Genomic DNA, 15,639 nt, shown 5'->3' on the forward strand with positions numbered 1-15,639 from the left:
ATTCATATACGGGTGGGCAGGGAGGGATGGACCTGTACATGGGAGATGTGAAATATTCCTATGGGATTCTTCAGGGAAGGATGAATATGGGAGCGCCAAGGGATTCCTACACGGGTGGGCAGGGAGGGATGGACCTGTACATGGGAGATGTGTTATATTCCTATTCTGCAGGGAAGGATGGACGTGGGTGATCCGTGGGATTCCGATACAGCTGGGCATGGAGGGATGAACCTGTACATGGGAGATCTGGTATATTCCTATAGGGCTCTTCAGGGAAGGATGAATATGGGAGATCAAAGGGATTCCTAAGCAGCTGGGTGGGGAGGGGTGGGCCTGTACATGGGAGATCTATATATTCCTATAGGGCTCTTCAGGGAAGGATGAATATGGGCGATCCAAGGGATTCCTATGCAGGTGGGCGGGGAGGGATGGACATGCACATGAGAGATCTGTATATTCCTCTTCAGGGAAGGATGAATATGGGAGATCCAAGGGATCCCTTCACAGCTGGGTGGGGAGGGATGGACCTTTACAGGGGAGATCTGGTATATTCCTATAGGGCTCTTCAGGGAAGGATGAATATGGGAGATCCAAGGGATCCCTTCACAGCTGGGTGGGGAGGGATGGACCTTTACATGGGAGATCTGGCATATTCCTATAGGGCTCTTCAGGGAAGCCTGAAAATGGGAGACCCAAGGGATTCCTATGCAGCTGAGCGGGGAGGGGTGAACCTGTACATGGGGGATCTGTTATATTCCTAAAGGTCTCTGCTGGGAAGGATGAACATTGGGGATCTGTGAGATCCATGTAGGGCTCAGTGGGAAGTGAGGAATATGTTCAATCCTATGTGTGCTATTCCTATACGGCTGTGCTCGGAGGGATGAGCAGACACATAGATGTGAGGGATTTCTGTAGGGATGCACGGGGAGGGATGTACATGCTAATGTGTGCAAATTCCATTCAGCTCTAAATTGAGGGATGAACTTATAAACGGGAGATCTCTAGAAGAATGAACATATACATGGGAGATCTGTGGGATTCTCATGGGGGTGGGGGGAAATGATATATAGTAGATGTGGGGGATTCTTAAAGGGCTCTGCGGAGAGGGATGAACCTGCACAGGGAAGATTTATGGGGTTTGTATATTGGCTCATCGGGAAGGGATTAACCTGTTCCTGGGAGATATATGGGATGAGGCCTATATGGCTTCGCAGGGAGGGATAACCCTGCACATGGTGATCAATGGGATTCCTATACAGTTCTGCGTGGAGAGATGAGCCGATAAATGACAGATATCTGAGGTCCCTTTGCTACCTTTGCAGGGATGGAGGAAACGAAACACAGGAGATATGGGGGATTCCTCTAGGGCTCTGAGGGGAATGGTGAGCCTTTAAACTGAAGATCCTTGGCATTCCTATTGAGCACGACGGACGGGATGAACCTGGGCATTCCTATATGCAAGATTCCTATTGGGCTCCACGGGGAGGGGTGAATCGGCTCCTGTGAGATATATTGGATGATGCATATGCAGCTTTGCCGGAAGGGATGAACCTGTAATTGGGAGATTTGGGGGATTTCCATACTAGATTTGCAAGAAGGGAGGAAACGATACATGCGAGATATGAGGGATTTCTAGATGGCTTAGCTGGGAATGTTGAACCTGTACACTGGAGATCCTTGGGATTTCTATAGGGCCCTGCGCAAGGGATGAACCTGTGCATTCCTAAATATGCGATTCCTATACGGCTCTGCAGGGGGGGATGAACCTGTAGATGGGAAATCTGGGGGATTCCCACACTAGAAAACCTTCATCTGTGGGTATTGGGCTCTTGGTGGAAAAGCGTGGAATCTGCCACAACAAAAAAAAAAGGAAAGGGTCCCTGTCATGCGGATTGATACCTCTTAAGTACTAGGCCGAAGAAGAAGGCCGTTGAGGTAATGAAGGATTATCCAATGAGGAGATATAGTGAGGTCAACGTTCAGCCGCTAAACACTGGGGACAATTCCTAGCAAAACGTTTGACAGCAAAAGAAAAGTGTATTCTAAAAATGGGAAAACTCTCAACGAAGGTAGAGGAGGGTGGAGGGCAAGGCAGAGTGCATGAAGTTCTGGGGCATTTGTACCGTGTACCTATTCCCCCCTGCCGCTTACGCTGCTTTGCACGGACCAGGCAACCATTAAGGGCGCTTCAGGTATAGGCAACGAGTACATGGGGATAGAGGGCACACTTGCCCCTGTTCTCCTCAAACAATGGGGGGGCAGGAGTATTATGTTGCCCCGTGGAGTTTCTACAACCACAAACCATGAAATATAAAAGATTCAGTGACATGCTCTTCGATATCACTGGGCGAAGCAGGGCTTCTGGCTCCTCCCGTGCTGGGCTCGGACTTAATAAAGCTTAGTACACAGCTTGCAAAATTAGCAAGTGTTGCTCATTTCAAAGGGGGAAGGCTGCATCATTGTCCCCTTAGCCTTGATTGGGGAGGTGTGTGAGTGGGGGACCGGCTTAAGCGGTTTGCGGGCATGGGAGAGGTAGGGAATACTAAAGCAGAATGCTGCAGACACACCTCAGCAGGTTAGGCGACTGTTGCTGAGGGGTTATATTTAGACATGCCATGCCTGTAATGCTATGGCTTTCTTCCATTTACTGCTGCTACATGTGCTGTAAAATGTGTGCTTTGGCCCTGGAGATGGAATTTGTGCCGTCATAGCGAAAATAAAAATTTCGTTTTGGACCCCGTTGCGAAAATCAATAGTTGGCACCCAAGAGCCCATGTAAAGAAATGTGTAATCAGAGCTCTATCTCCAAGGACCGGCTCGCTGCCCTTATTCCATTGAGCTCACCACATTAGGATTGCGATGTGTAAATGCTCTGAGCAGACCCAGTCCCTTATGCTGCACTCAATGGACTTGGAGCTGTGAAAGATTCCACTCCCATCTCAGCACCTTGCTCTATGTGGGTCTGCTTCTTGGTCAATTGGTATGATTGTTGCTTTGGGTGCGATAGGGTTGCGGCTTCAAATCCTAAACTGCTGTTGTTTTATTGTGATAGAAGATTTAAATCTTGTGTTTATTTCGTATTTGGAAAGAGTCAAAAAAGAAGTGAGGGCTCGTCCGGGATTTGAACCCGGGACCTCTCGCACCCTAAGCGAGAATCATACCCCTAGACCAACGAGCCACTGCACAGCTGCTGTGCATAATTTCATAAGACTCTCAGATCCACTTTTCCACAGACTGGAGCAGTATCCTCTTATTCATGTTTCAATCGCGCAGTGCAAGATGCTAGAGATCATGGAGAGGATCAGGCAGGGAGGGGCATCGTACAGAGTCAGAGTTGCTTTCAGCAAAATGACACCTCTTTTTTTCAAAACTGTGTACATAAATTAACAAAACGGGCAATGTCTTTCCACCTCTAAATTTAATAGGAGGGTGAACTGATATTAACGATCAGTTGTGATTGCAACACAAAACTCCCATTTAATATCATGCATAAATGAACAGTAAAATAGGAAGCAGTGCTGATGTGGCACGCCACAAGGCTGACTGCTCGCTCATGGCTCTGCTCACAGCTGGCTCGTTGGTCTAGGGGTATGATTCTCGCTTTGGGTGCGAGAGGTCCCGGGTTCAAATCCCGGACGAGCCCCGTTTTGTTTTGGATACATTTAAACGCTCCTTTCGCACCCTGAGCAACAATCACAACCCAAGACCAAGAAGCCATCTATGAGCAGTGGCAAACTATCACCCAACTGCAGGAAGGATCGACTGAAAAGCGCTCATATTTTTTTCACATCAATAGAGGAAGGGCAGTAAAAAACACACGCGAGAAAGATACACTGAAAAGGCGTCATATCAAAAACAAGAAGAAGAGCGTGTGAGTGGTCTAAAGACGTGGGGCTTGCAGGATTAAGCCACTCCAAAGATCACACGCAGTCTTGGTTGGACAGGGGCATGCAAACAAATTATGTAATAGTTGTTCCAAGCCCTCGAGGTCTGTGAGTGCCTCATTTGGGAGGGGAGGAATTCACCTGTGTGTGATTCTGACCCATTGTGTGCAGGTGAAAAAATACGGATCCAAGAACGGGAGGAGGGATAAACCTGCTCCAAGGGATTCCTATATAGCTCAGTGCGGAGGGATGAACCACTACACGAGAGATCCAAGGGATTCCTATACAGCTGGGCGGGGAGGGGTGGACCTGTACATTGGAGATCTGGTATAGTCCTATGGGATTCTTCAGGGAAGGATGAATATGGGAGAGACAAGGGATTCTTATACAGCTGGGCGGGCAGGGATAAGAGATCTTATGTTCATATAGTGCTCAGTGGAGAAGGATGAACATGGGAGATCTGTGGGTTTCCTATACAGCTCGGTGGGCTGGGATGTACCTGTACATGGGAGATCTGCTATTTTCCTATTGGGCTCTGCAGGGAAGGATGGACATGGGTGATCCGTGGGATTCCGATACAGCTGGGAAGGGAGGGACGAACCTGTACATTGGAGATCTTATATTCCTAAAGGGCTCTGCAGGGAGGGATGAACATGGGAGATCCAAGGTATTCCTATCCACTTGGCAGGGAGAGTTGGACCTGTACATGAGAGATCTGGTATATTCATATAGGGGTCTGCAGGGAAGGATGGACATGGGTGATCCGTGGGATTCATATACGGGTGGGCAGGGAGGGATGGACCTGTACATGGGAGATGTGAAATATTCCTATGGGATTCTTCAGGGAAGGATGAATATGGGAGCGCCAAGGGATTCCTACACGGGTGGGCAGGGAGGGATGGACCTGTACATGGGAGATGTGTTATATTCCTATTCTGCAGGGAAGGATGGACGTGGGTGATCCGTGGGATTCCGATACAGCTGGGCATGGAGGGATGAACCTGTACATGGGAGATCTGGTATATTCCTATAGGGCTCTTCAGGGAAGGATGAATATGGGAGATCAAAGGGATTCCTAAGCAGCTGGGTGGGGAGGGGTGGGCCTGTACATGGGAGATCTATATATTCCTATAGGGCTCTTCAGGGAAGGATGAATATGGGCGATCCAAGGGATTCCTATGCAGGTGGGCGGGGAGGGATGGACATGCACATGAGAGATCTGTATATTCCTCTTCAGGGAAGGATGAATATGGGAGATCCAAGGGATCCCTTCACAGCTGGGTGGGGAGGGATGGACCTTTACAGGGGAGATCTGGTATATTCCTATAGGGCTCTTCAGGGAAGGATGAATATGGGAGATCCAAGGGATCCCTTCACAGCTGGGTGGGGAGGGCTGGACCTTTACATGGGAGATCTGGCATATTCCTATAGGGCTCTTCAGGGAAGCCTGAAAATGGGAGACCCAAGGGATTCCTATGCAGCTGAGCGGGGAGGGGTGAACCTGTACATGGGGGATCTGTTATATTCCTAAAGGTCTCTGCTGGGAAGGATGAACATTGGGGATCTGTGAGATCCATGTAGGGCTCAGTGGGAAGTGAGGAATATGTTCAATCCTATGTGTGCTATTCCTATACGGCTGTGCTCGGAGGGATGAGCAGACACATAGATGTGAGGGATTTCTGTAGGGATGCACGGGGAGGGATGTACATGCTAATGTGTGCAAATTCCATTCAGCTCTAAATTGAGGGATGAACTTATAAACGGGAGATCTCTAGAAGAATGAACATATACATGGGAGATCTGTGGGATTCTCATGGGGGTGGGGGGAAATGATATATAGTAGATGTGGGGGATTCTTAAAGGGCTCTGCGGAGAGGGATGAACCTGCACAGGGAAGATTTATGGGGTTTGTATATTGGCTCATCGGGAAGGGATTAACCTGTTCCTGGGAGATATATGGGATGAGGCCTATATGGCTTCGCAGGGAGGGATAACCCTGCACATGGTGATCAATGGGATTCCTATACAGTTCTGTGTGGAGAGATGAGCCGATAAATGACAGATATCTGAGGTCCCTTTGCTACCTTTGCAGGGATGGAGGAAACGAAACACAGGAGATATGGGGGATTCCTCTAGGGCTCTGAGGGGAATGGTGAGCCTTTAAACTGAAGATCCTTGGCATTCCTATTGAGCACGACGGACGGGATGAACCTGGGCATTCCTATATGCAAGATTCCTATTGGGCTCCACGGGGAGGGGTGAATCGGCTCCTGTGAGATATATTGGATGATGCATATGAAGCTTTGCCGGAAGGGATGAACCTGTAATTGGGAGATTTGGGGGATTTCCATACTAGATTTGCAAGAAGGGAGGAAACGATACATGCGAGATATGAGGGATTTCTAGATGGCTTAGCTGGGAATGTTGAACCTGTACACTGGAGATCCTTGGGATTTCTATTGGGCCCTGCGCAAGGGATGAACCTGTGCATTCCTAAATATGCGATTCCTATACGGCTCTGCAGGGGGGGATGAACCTGTAGATGGGAAATCTGGGGGATTCCCACACTAGAAAACCTTCATCTGTGGGTATTGGGCTCTTGGTGGAAAAGCGTGGAATCTGCAACAACAAAAAAAAAAGGAAAGGGTCCCTGTCATGCGGATTGATACCTCTTAAGTACTAGGCCGAAGAAGAAGGCCGTTGAGGTAATGAAGGATTATCCAATGAGGAGATATAGTGAGGTCAACGTTCAGCCGCTAAACACTGGGGACAATTCCTAGCAAAACGTTTGACAGCAAAAGAAAAGTGTATTCTAAAAATGGGAAAACTCTCAACGAAGGTAGAGGAGGGAGGAGGGCAAGGCAGAATGCATGAAGTTCTGGGGCATTTGTACCGTGTACCTATTCCCCCCTGCCGCTTACGCTGCTTTGCACGGACCAGGCAACCATTAAGGGCGCTTCAGGTATAGGCAATGAGTACATGGGGATAGAGGGCACACTTGCCCCTGTTCTCCTCAAACAATGGGGGGGCAGGAGTATTATGTTGCCCCGTGGAGTTTCTACAACCACAAACCATGAAATATAAAATATTCAGTGACATGCTCTTCGATATCACTGGGCGAAGCAGGGCTTCTGGCTCCTCCCGTGCTGGGCTCGGACTTAATAAAGCTTAGTACACAGCTTGCAAAATTAGCAAGTGTTGCTCATTTCAAAGAGGGAAGGCTGCATCATTGTCCCCTTAGCCTTGATTGGGGAGGTGTGTGAGCGGGGGACCGGCTTAAGCGGTTTGCGGGCATGGGAGAGGTAGGGAATACTAAAGCAGAATGCTGCAGACACACCTCAGCAGGTTAGGCGACTGTTGCTGAGGGGTTATATTTAGACATGCCATGCCTGTAATGCTATGGCTTTCTTCCATTTACTGCTGCTACATGTGCTGTAAAATGTGTGCTTTGGCCCTGGAGATGGAGTTTGTGCCGTCATAGCGAAAATAAAAATTTCGTTTTGGACCCCGTTGCGAAAATCAATAGTTGGCACCCAAGAGCCCATGTAAAGAAATGTGTAATCAGAGCTCTATCTCCAAGGACCGGCTCGCTGCCCTTATTCCATTGAGCTCACCACATTAGGATTGCGATGTGTACATGCTCTGAGCAGCCCAAGTCCCTTATGCTGCACTCAATGGACTTGGAGCTGTGAAAGATTCCACTCCCATCTCAGCACCTTGCTCTATGTGGTTCTGCTTCTTGGTCAATTGGTATGATTGTTGCTTTGGGTGCGATAGGGTTGCGGCTTCAAATCCTAAACTGCTGTTGTTTTATTGTGATAGAAGATTTAAATCTTGTGTTTATTTCGTAATTGGAAAGAGTCAAAAAAGAAGTGAGGGCTCGTCCGGGATTTGAACCAGGGACCTCTCGCACCCTAAGCGAGAATCATACCCCTAGACCAACGAGCCACTGCACAGCTGCTGTGCATAATTTCATAAGACTCTCAGATCCACTTTTCCACAGACTGGAGCAGTATCCTCTTATTCATGTTTCAATCGCGCAGTGCAAGATGCTAGAGATCATGGAGAGGATCAGGCAGGGAGGGGCATCGTACAGAGTCAGAGTTGCTTTCAGCAAAATGACACCTCTTTTTTTCAAAACTGTGTACATAAATTAACAAAACGGGCAATGTCTTTCCACCTCTAAATTTAATAGGAGGGTGAACTGATATTAACGATCAGTTGTGATTGCAACACAAAACTCCCATTTAATATCATGCATAAATGAACAGTAAAATAGGAAGCAGTGCTGATGTGGCACGCCACAAGGCTGACTGCTCGCTCATGGCTCTGCTCACAGCTGGCTCGTTGGTCTAGGGGTATGATTCTCGCTTTGGGTGCGAGAGGTCCCGGGTTCAAATCCCGGACGAGCCCCGTTTTGTTTTGGATACATTTAAACGCTCCTTTCGCACCCTGAGCAACAATCACAACCCAAGACCAAGAAGCCATCTATGAGCAGTGGCAAACTATCACCCAACTGCAGGAAGGATCGACTGAAAAGCGCTCATATTTTTTTCACATCAATAGAGGAAGGGCAGTAAAAAACACACGCGAGAAAGATACACTGAAAAGGCGTCATATCAAAAACAAGAAGAAGAGCGTGTGAGTGGTCTAAAGACGTGGGGCTTGCAGGATTAAGCCACTCCAAAGATCACACGCAGTCTTGGTTGGACAGGGGCATGCAAACAAATTATGTAATAGTTGTTCCAAGCCCTCGAGGTCTGTGAGTCCCTCATTTGGGAGGGGAGGAATTCACCTGTGTGTGATTCTGACCCATTGTGTGCAGGTGAAAAAATACGGATCCAAGAACGGGAGGAGGGATAAACCTGCTCCAAGGGATTCCTATATAGCTCAGTGCGGAGGGATGAACCACTACATGAGAGATCCAAGGGATTCCTATACAGCTGGGCGGGGAGGGGTGGACCTGTACATTGGAGATCTGGTATAGTCCTATGGGATTCTTCAGGGAAGGATGAATATGGGAGATACAAGGGATTCTTATACAGCTGGGCGGGCAGGGATAAGAGATCTTATGTTCATATAGTGCTCAGTGGAGAAGGATGAACATGGGAGATCTGTGGGTTTCCTATACAGCTCGGTGGGCTGGGATGTACCTGTACATGGGAGATCTGCTATTTTCCTATTGGGCTCTGCAGGGAAGGATGGACATGGGTGATCCGTGGGATTCCGATACAGCTGGGAAGGGAGGGACGAACCAGTACATTGGAGATGTTATATTCCTATAGGGCTCTGCAGGGAGGGATGAACATGGGAGATCCAAGGGATTCCTATCCACTTGGCAGGGAGAGTTGGACCTGTACATGAGAGATCTGTTATATTCATATAGGGGTCTGCAGGGAAGGATGGACATGGGTTATCCGTGGGATTCATATACGGGTGGGCAGGGAGGGATGGACCTGTACATGGGAGATCTGAAATATTCCTATGGGATTCTTCAGGGAAGGATGAATATGGGAGCGCCAAGGGATTCCTACACGGGTGGGCAGGGAGGGATGGACCTGTACATGGGAGATGTGTTATATTCCTATTCTGCAGGGAAGGATGGACGTGGGTGATCCGTGGGATTCCGATACAGCTGGGCATGGTGGGATGAACCTGTACATGGGAGATCTGGTATATTCCTATAGGGCTCTTCAGGGAAGGATGAATATGGGAGATCAAAGGGATTCCTAAGCAGCTGGGTGGGGAGGGGTGGGCCTGTACATGGGAGATCTATATATTCCTATAGGGCTCTTCAGGGAAGGATGAATATGGGCGATCCAAGGGATTCCTATGCGGGTGGGCGGGGAGGGATGGACATGCACATGAGAGATCTGTATATTCCTCTTCAGGGAAGGATGAATATGGGAGATCCAAGGGATCCCTTCACAGCTGGGTGGGGAGGGATGGACCTTTACAGGGGAGATCTGGTATATTCCTATAGGGCTCTTCAGGGAAGGATGAATATGGGAGATCCAAGGGATCCCTTCACAGCTGGGTGGGGAGGGATGGACCTTTACATGGGAGATCTGGCATATTCCTATAGGGCTCTTCAGGGAAGCCTGAAAATGGGAGACCCAAGGGATTCCTATGCAGCTGAGCGGGGAGGGGTGAACCTGTACATGGGGGATCTGTTATATTCCTAAAGGTCTCTGCTGGGAAGGATGAACATTGGGGATCTGTGAGATCCATGTAAGGCTCAGTGGGAAGTGTGGAATATGTTCAATCCTATGTGTGCTATTCCTATACGGCTGTGCTCGGAGGGATGAGCAGACACATAGATGTGAGGGATTTCTGTAGGGATGCACGGGGAGGGATGTACATGCTAATGTGTGCAAATTCCATTCAGCTCTAAATTGAGGGATGAACTTATAAACGGGAGATCTCTAGAAGAATGAACATATACATGGGAGATCTGTGGGATTCTCATGGGGGTGGGGGGAAATGATATATAGTAGATGTGGGGGATTCTTAAAGGGCTCTGCGGAGAGGGATGAACCTGCACAGGGAAGATTTATGGGGTTTGTATATTGGCTTATCGGGAAGGGATTAACCTGTTCCTGGGAGATATATGGGATAAGGCCTATATGGCTTCGCAGGGAGGGATAACCCTGCACATGGTGATCAATGGGATTCCTATACAGTTCTGTGTGGAGAGATGAGCCGAGAAATGACAGATATCTGAGGTCCCTTTGCTACCTTTGCAGGGATGGAGGAAACGAAACACAGGAGATATGGGGGATTCCTCTAGGGCTCTGAGGGGAATGGTGAGCCTTTAAACTGAAGATCCTTGGCATTCCTATTGAGCACGACGGACGGGATGAACCTGGGCATTCCTATATGCAAGATTCCTATTGGGCTCCACGGGGAGGGGTGAATCGGCTCCTGTGAGATATATTGGATGATGCATATGCAGCTTTGCCGGAAGGGATGAACCTGTAATTGGGATATTTGGGGGATTTCCATACTAGATTTGCAAGAAGGGAGGAAACGATACATGCGAGATATGAGGGATTTCTAGATGGCTTAGCTGGGAATGTTGAACCTGTACACTGGAGATCCTTGGGATTTCTATAGGGCCCTGCGCAAGGGATGAACCTGTGCATTCCTAAATATGCGATTCCTATACGGCTCTGCAGGGGGGGATGAACCTGTAGATGGGAAATCTGGGGGATTCCCACACTAGAAAACCTTCATCTGTGGGTATTGGGCTCTTGGTGGAAAAGCGTGGAATCTGCAACAACAAAAAAAAAAGGAAAGGGTCCCTGTCATGCGGATTGATACCTCTTAAGTACTAGGCCGAAGAAGAAGGCCGTTGAGGTAATGAAGGATTATCCAATGAGGAGATATAGTGAGGTCAACGTTCAGCCGCTAAACACTGGGGACAATTCCTAGCAAAACGTTTGACAGCAAAAGAAAAGTGTATTCTAAAAATGGGAAAACTCTCAACGAAGGTAGAGGAGGGAGGAGGGCAAGGCAGAGTGCATGAAGTTCTGGGGCATTTGTACCGTGTACCTATTCCCCCCTGCCACTTACGCTGCTTTGCACGGACCAGGCAACCATTAAGGGCGCTTCAGGTATAGGCAACGAGTACATGGGGATAGAGGGCACACTTGCCCCTGTTCTCCTCAAACAATGGGGGGGCAGGAGTATTATGTTGCCCCGTGGAGTTTCTACAACCACAAACCATGAAATATAAAAGATTCAGTGACATGCTCTTCGATATCACTGGGCGAAGCAGGGCTTCTGGCTCCTCCGGTGCTGGGCTCGGACTTAATAAAGCTTAGTACACAGCTTGCAAAATTAGCAAGTGTTGCTCATTTCAAAGAGGGAAGGCTGCATCATTGTCCCCTTAGCCTTGATTGGGGAGGAGTGTGAGTGGGGGACCGGCTTAAGCGGTTTGCGGGCATGGGAGAGGTAGGGAATACTAAAGCAGAATGCTGCAGACACACCTCAGCAGGTTAGGCGACTGTTGCTGAGGGGTTATATTTAGACATGCCATGCCTGTAATGCTATGGCTTTCTTCCATTTACTGCTGCTACATGTGCTGTAAAATGTGTAATTTGGCCCTGGAGATGGAATTTGTGCCGTCATAGCGAAAATAAAAATTTCGTTTTGGACCCCATTGCGAAAATCAATAGTTGGCACCCAAGAGCCCATGTACAGAAATGTGTAATCAGAGCTCTATCTCCAAGGACCGGCTCGCTGCCCTTATTCCATTGAGCTCACCACATTAGGATTGCGATGTGTACATGCTCTGAGCAGCCCCAGCCCCAGTCCCTTATGCTGCACTCAATGGACTTGGAGCTGTGAAAGATTCCACTCCCATCTCAGCACCTTGCTCTATGTGGGTCTGCTTCTTGGTCAATTGGTATGATTGTTGCTTTGGGTGCGATAGGGTTGCGGCTTCAAATCCTAAACTGCTGTTGTTTTATTGTGATAGAAGATTTAAATCTTGTGTTTATTTCGTATTTGGAAAGAGTCAAAAAAGAAGTGAGGGCTCGTCCGGGATTTGAACCCGGGACCTCTCGCACCCTAAGCGAGAATCATACCCCTAGACCAACGAGCCACTGCGCAGCTGCTGTGCATAATTTCATAAGACTCTCAGATCCACTTTTCCACAGACTGGAGCAGTATCCTCTTATTCATGTTTCAATCGCGCAGTGCAAGATGCTAGAGATCATGGAGAGGATCAGGCAGGGAGGTGCATCGTACAGAGTCAGAGTTGCTTTCAGCAAAATGACACCTCTTTTTTTCAAAACTGTGTACATAAATTAACAAAACGGGCAATGTCTTTCCACCTCTAAATTTAATAGGAGGGTGAACTGATATTAACGATCAGTTGTGATTGCAACACAAAACTCCCATTTAATATCATGCATAAATGAACAGTAAAATAGGAAGCAGTGCTGATGTGGCACGCCACAAGGCTGACTGCTCGCTCATGGCTCTGCTCACAGCTGGCTCGTTGGTCTAGGGGTATGATTCTCGCTTTCCCGGGTTCAAATCCCAGACGAGCCCCGTTTTGTTTTGGATACATTTAAACGCTCCTTTCGCACCCTGAGCAACAATCACAACCCAAGACCAAGAAGCCATCTATGAGCAGTGGCAAACTATCACCCAACTGCAGGAAGGATCGACTGAAAAGCGCTCATATTTTTTTCACATCAATAGAGGAAGGGCAGTAAAAAACACACGCGAGAAAGATACACTGAAAAGGCGTCATATCAAAAACAAGAAGAAGAGCGTGTGAGTGGTCTAAAGACGTGGGGCTTGCAGGATTAAGCCACTCCAAAGATCACACGCAGTCTTGGTTGGACAGGGGCATGCAAACAAATTATGTAATCGTTGTTCCAAGCCCTCGAGGTCTGTGAGTGCCTCATTTGGGAGGGGAGGAATTCACCTGTGTGTGATTCTGACCCATTGTGTGCAGGTGAAAAAATACGGATCCAAGAACGGGAGGAGGGATAAACCTGCTCCAAGGGATTCCTATATAGCTCAGTGCGGAGGGATGAACCACTACACGAGAGATCCAAGGGATTCCTATACAGCTGGGCGGGGAGGGGTGGACCTGTACATTGGAGATCTGGTATAGTCCTATGGGATTCTTCAGGGAAGGATGAATATGGGAGAGACAAGGGATTCTTATACAGCTGGGCGGGCTGGGATAAGAGATCTTATGTTCATATAGTGCTCAGTGGAGAAGGATGAACGTGGGAGATCTGTGGGTTTCCTATACAGCTCGGTGGGCTGGGATGTACCTGTACATGGGAGATCTGCTATTTTCCTATTGGGCTCTGCAGGGAAGGATGGACATGGGTGATCCGTGGGATTCCGATACAGCTGGGAAGGGAGGGACGAACCTGTACATTGGAGATCTTATATTCCTAAAGGGCTCTGCAGGGAGGGATGAACATGGGAGATCCAAGGTATTCCTATCCACTTGGCAGGGAGAGTTGGACCTGTACATGAGAGATCTGTTATATTCATATAGGGGTCTGCAGGGAAGGATGGACATGGGTGATCCGTGGGATTCATATACGGGTGGGCAGGGAGGGATGGACCTGTACATGGGAGATGTGAAATATTCCTATGGGATTCTTCAGGGAAGGATGAATATGGGAGCGCCAAGGGATTCCTACACGGGTGGGCAGGGAGGGATGGACCTGTACATGGGAGATGTGTTATATTCCTATTCTGCAGGGAAGGATGGACGTGGGTGATCCGTGGGATTCCGATACAGCTGGGCATGGAGGGATGAACCTGTACATGGGAGATCTGGTATATTCCTATAGGGCTCTTCAGGGAAGGATGAATATGGGAGATCAAAGGGATTCCTAAGCAGCTGGGTGGGGAGGGGTGGGCCTGTACATGGGAGATCTATATATTCCTATAGGGCTCTTCAGGGAAGGATGAATATGGGCGATCCAAGGGATTCCTATGCAGGTGGGCGGGGAGGGATGGACATGCACATGAGAGATCTGTATATTCCTCTTCAGGGAAGGATGAATATGGGAGATCCAAGGGATCCCTTCACAGCTGGGTGGGGAGGGATGGACCTTTACAGGGGAGATCTGGTATATTCCTATAGGGCTCTTCAGGGAAGGATGAATATGGGAGATCCAAGGGATCCCTTCACAGCTGGGTGGGGAGGGATGGACCTTTACATGGGAGATCTGGCATATTCCTTTAGGGCTCTTCAGGGAAGCCTGAAAATGGGAGACCCAAGGGATTCCTATGCAGCTGAGCGGGGAGGGGTGAACCTGTACATGGGGGATCTGTTATATTCCTAAAGGTCTCTGCTGGGAAGGATGAACATTGGGGATCTGTGAGATCCATGTAGGGCTCAGTGGGAAGTGAGGAATATGTTCAATCCTATGTGTGCTATTCCTATACGGCTGTGCTCGGAGGGATGAGCAGACACATAGATGTGAGGGATTTCTGTAGGGATGCACGGGGAGGGATGTACATGCTAATGTGTGCAAATTCCATTCAGCTCTAAATTGAGGGATGAACTTATAAACGGGAGATCTCTAGAAGAATGAACATATACATGGGAGATCTGTGGGATTCTCATGGGGGTGGGGGGAAATGATATATAGTAGATGTGGGGGATTCTTAAAGGGCTCTGCGGAGAGGGATGAACCTGCACAGGGAAGATTTATGGGGTTTGTATATTGGCTCATCGGGAAGGGATTAACCTGTTCCTGGGAGATATATGGGATGAGGCCTATATGGCTTCGCAGGGAGGGATAACCCTGCACATGGTGATCAATGGGATTCCTATACAGTTCTGTGTGGAGAGATGAGCCGATAAATGACAGATATCTGAGGTCCCTTTGCTACCTTTGCAGGGATGGAGGAAACGAAACACAGGAGATATGGGGGATTCCTCTAGGGCTCTGAGGGGAATGGTGAGCCTTTAAACTGAAGATCCTTGGCATTCCTATTGAGCACGACGGACGGGATGAACCTGGGCATTCCTATATGCAAGATTCCTATTGGGCTCCACGGGGAGGGGTGAATCGGCTCCTGTGAGATATATTGGATGATGCATATGCAGCTTTGCCGGAAGGGATGAACCTGTAATTGGGAGATTTGGGGGATTTCCATACTAGATTTGCAAGAAGGGAGGAAACGATACATGCGAGATATGAGGGATTTCTAGATGGCTTAGCTGGGAATGTTGAACCTGTACACTGGAGATCCTTGGGAT

At 48.5% G+C, this 15,639-nt stretch overlaps 2 non-coding genes across 2 annotated transcripts; both read left to right on the forward strand.

The window, feature by feature from the left end:
• The first annotated feature begins 3,571 nt into the window (after nucleotides 1-3,571).
• TRNAP-UGG (transfer RNA proline (anticodon UGG)) lies at nucleotides 3,572-3,643 on the forward strand. Its single transcript has one exon. It is a non-coding gene; the product is annotated as a tRNA-Pro (tRNA).
• Nucleotides 3,644-8,225: 4,582 nt separating this feature from the next.
• Nucleotides 8,226-8,297, forward strand: TRNAP-UGG (transfer RNA proline (anticodon UGG)). The gene has a single exon. It is a non-coding gene; the product is annotated as a tRNA-Pro (tRNA).
• Nucleotides 8,298-15,639: the final 7,342 nt, after the last annotated feature.

The sequence above is a fragment of the Ambystoma mexicanum genome, chromosome 12 (assembly GCF_040938575.1).
Source record: "Ambystoma mexicanum isolate Mex_15411 chromosome 12, UKY_AmexF1_1, whole genome shotgun sequence".
Classification (NCBI taxonomy): Eukaryota; Metazoa; Chordata; class Amphibia; order Caudata; family Ambystomatidae; genus Ambystoma; species Ambystoma mexicanum.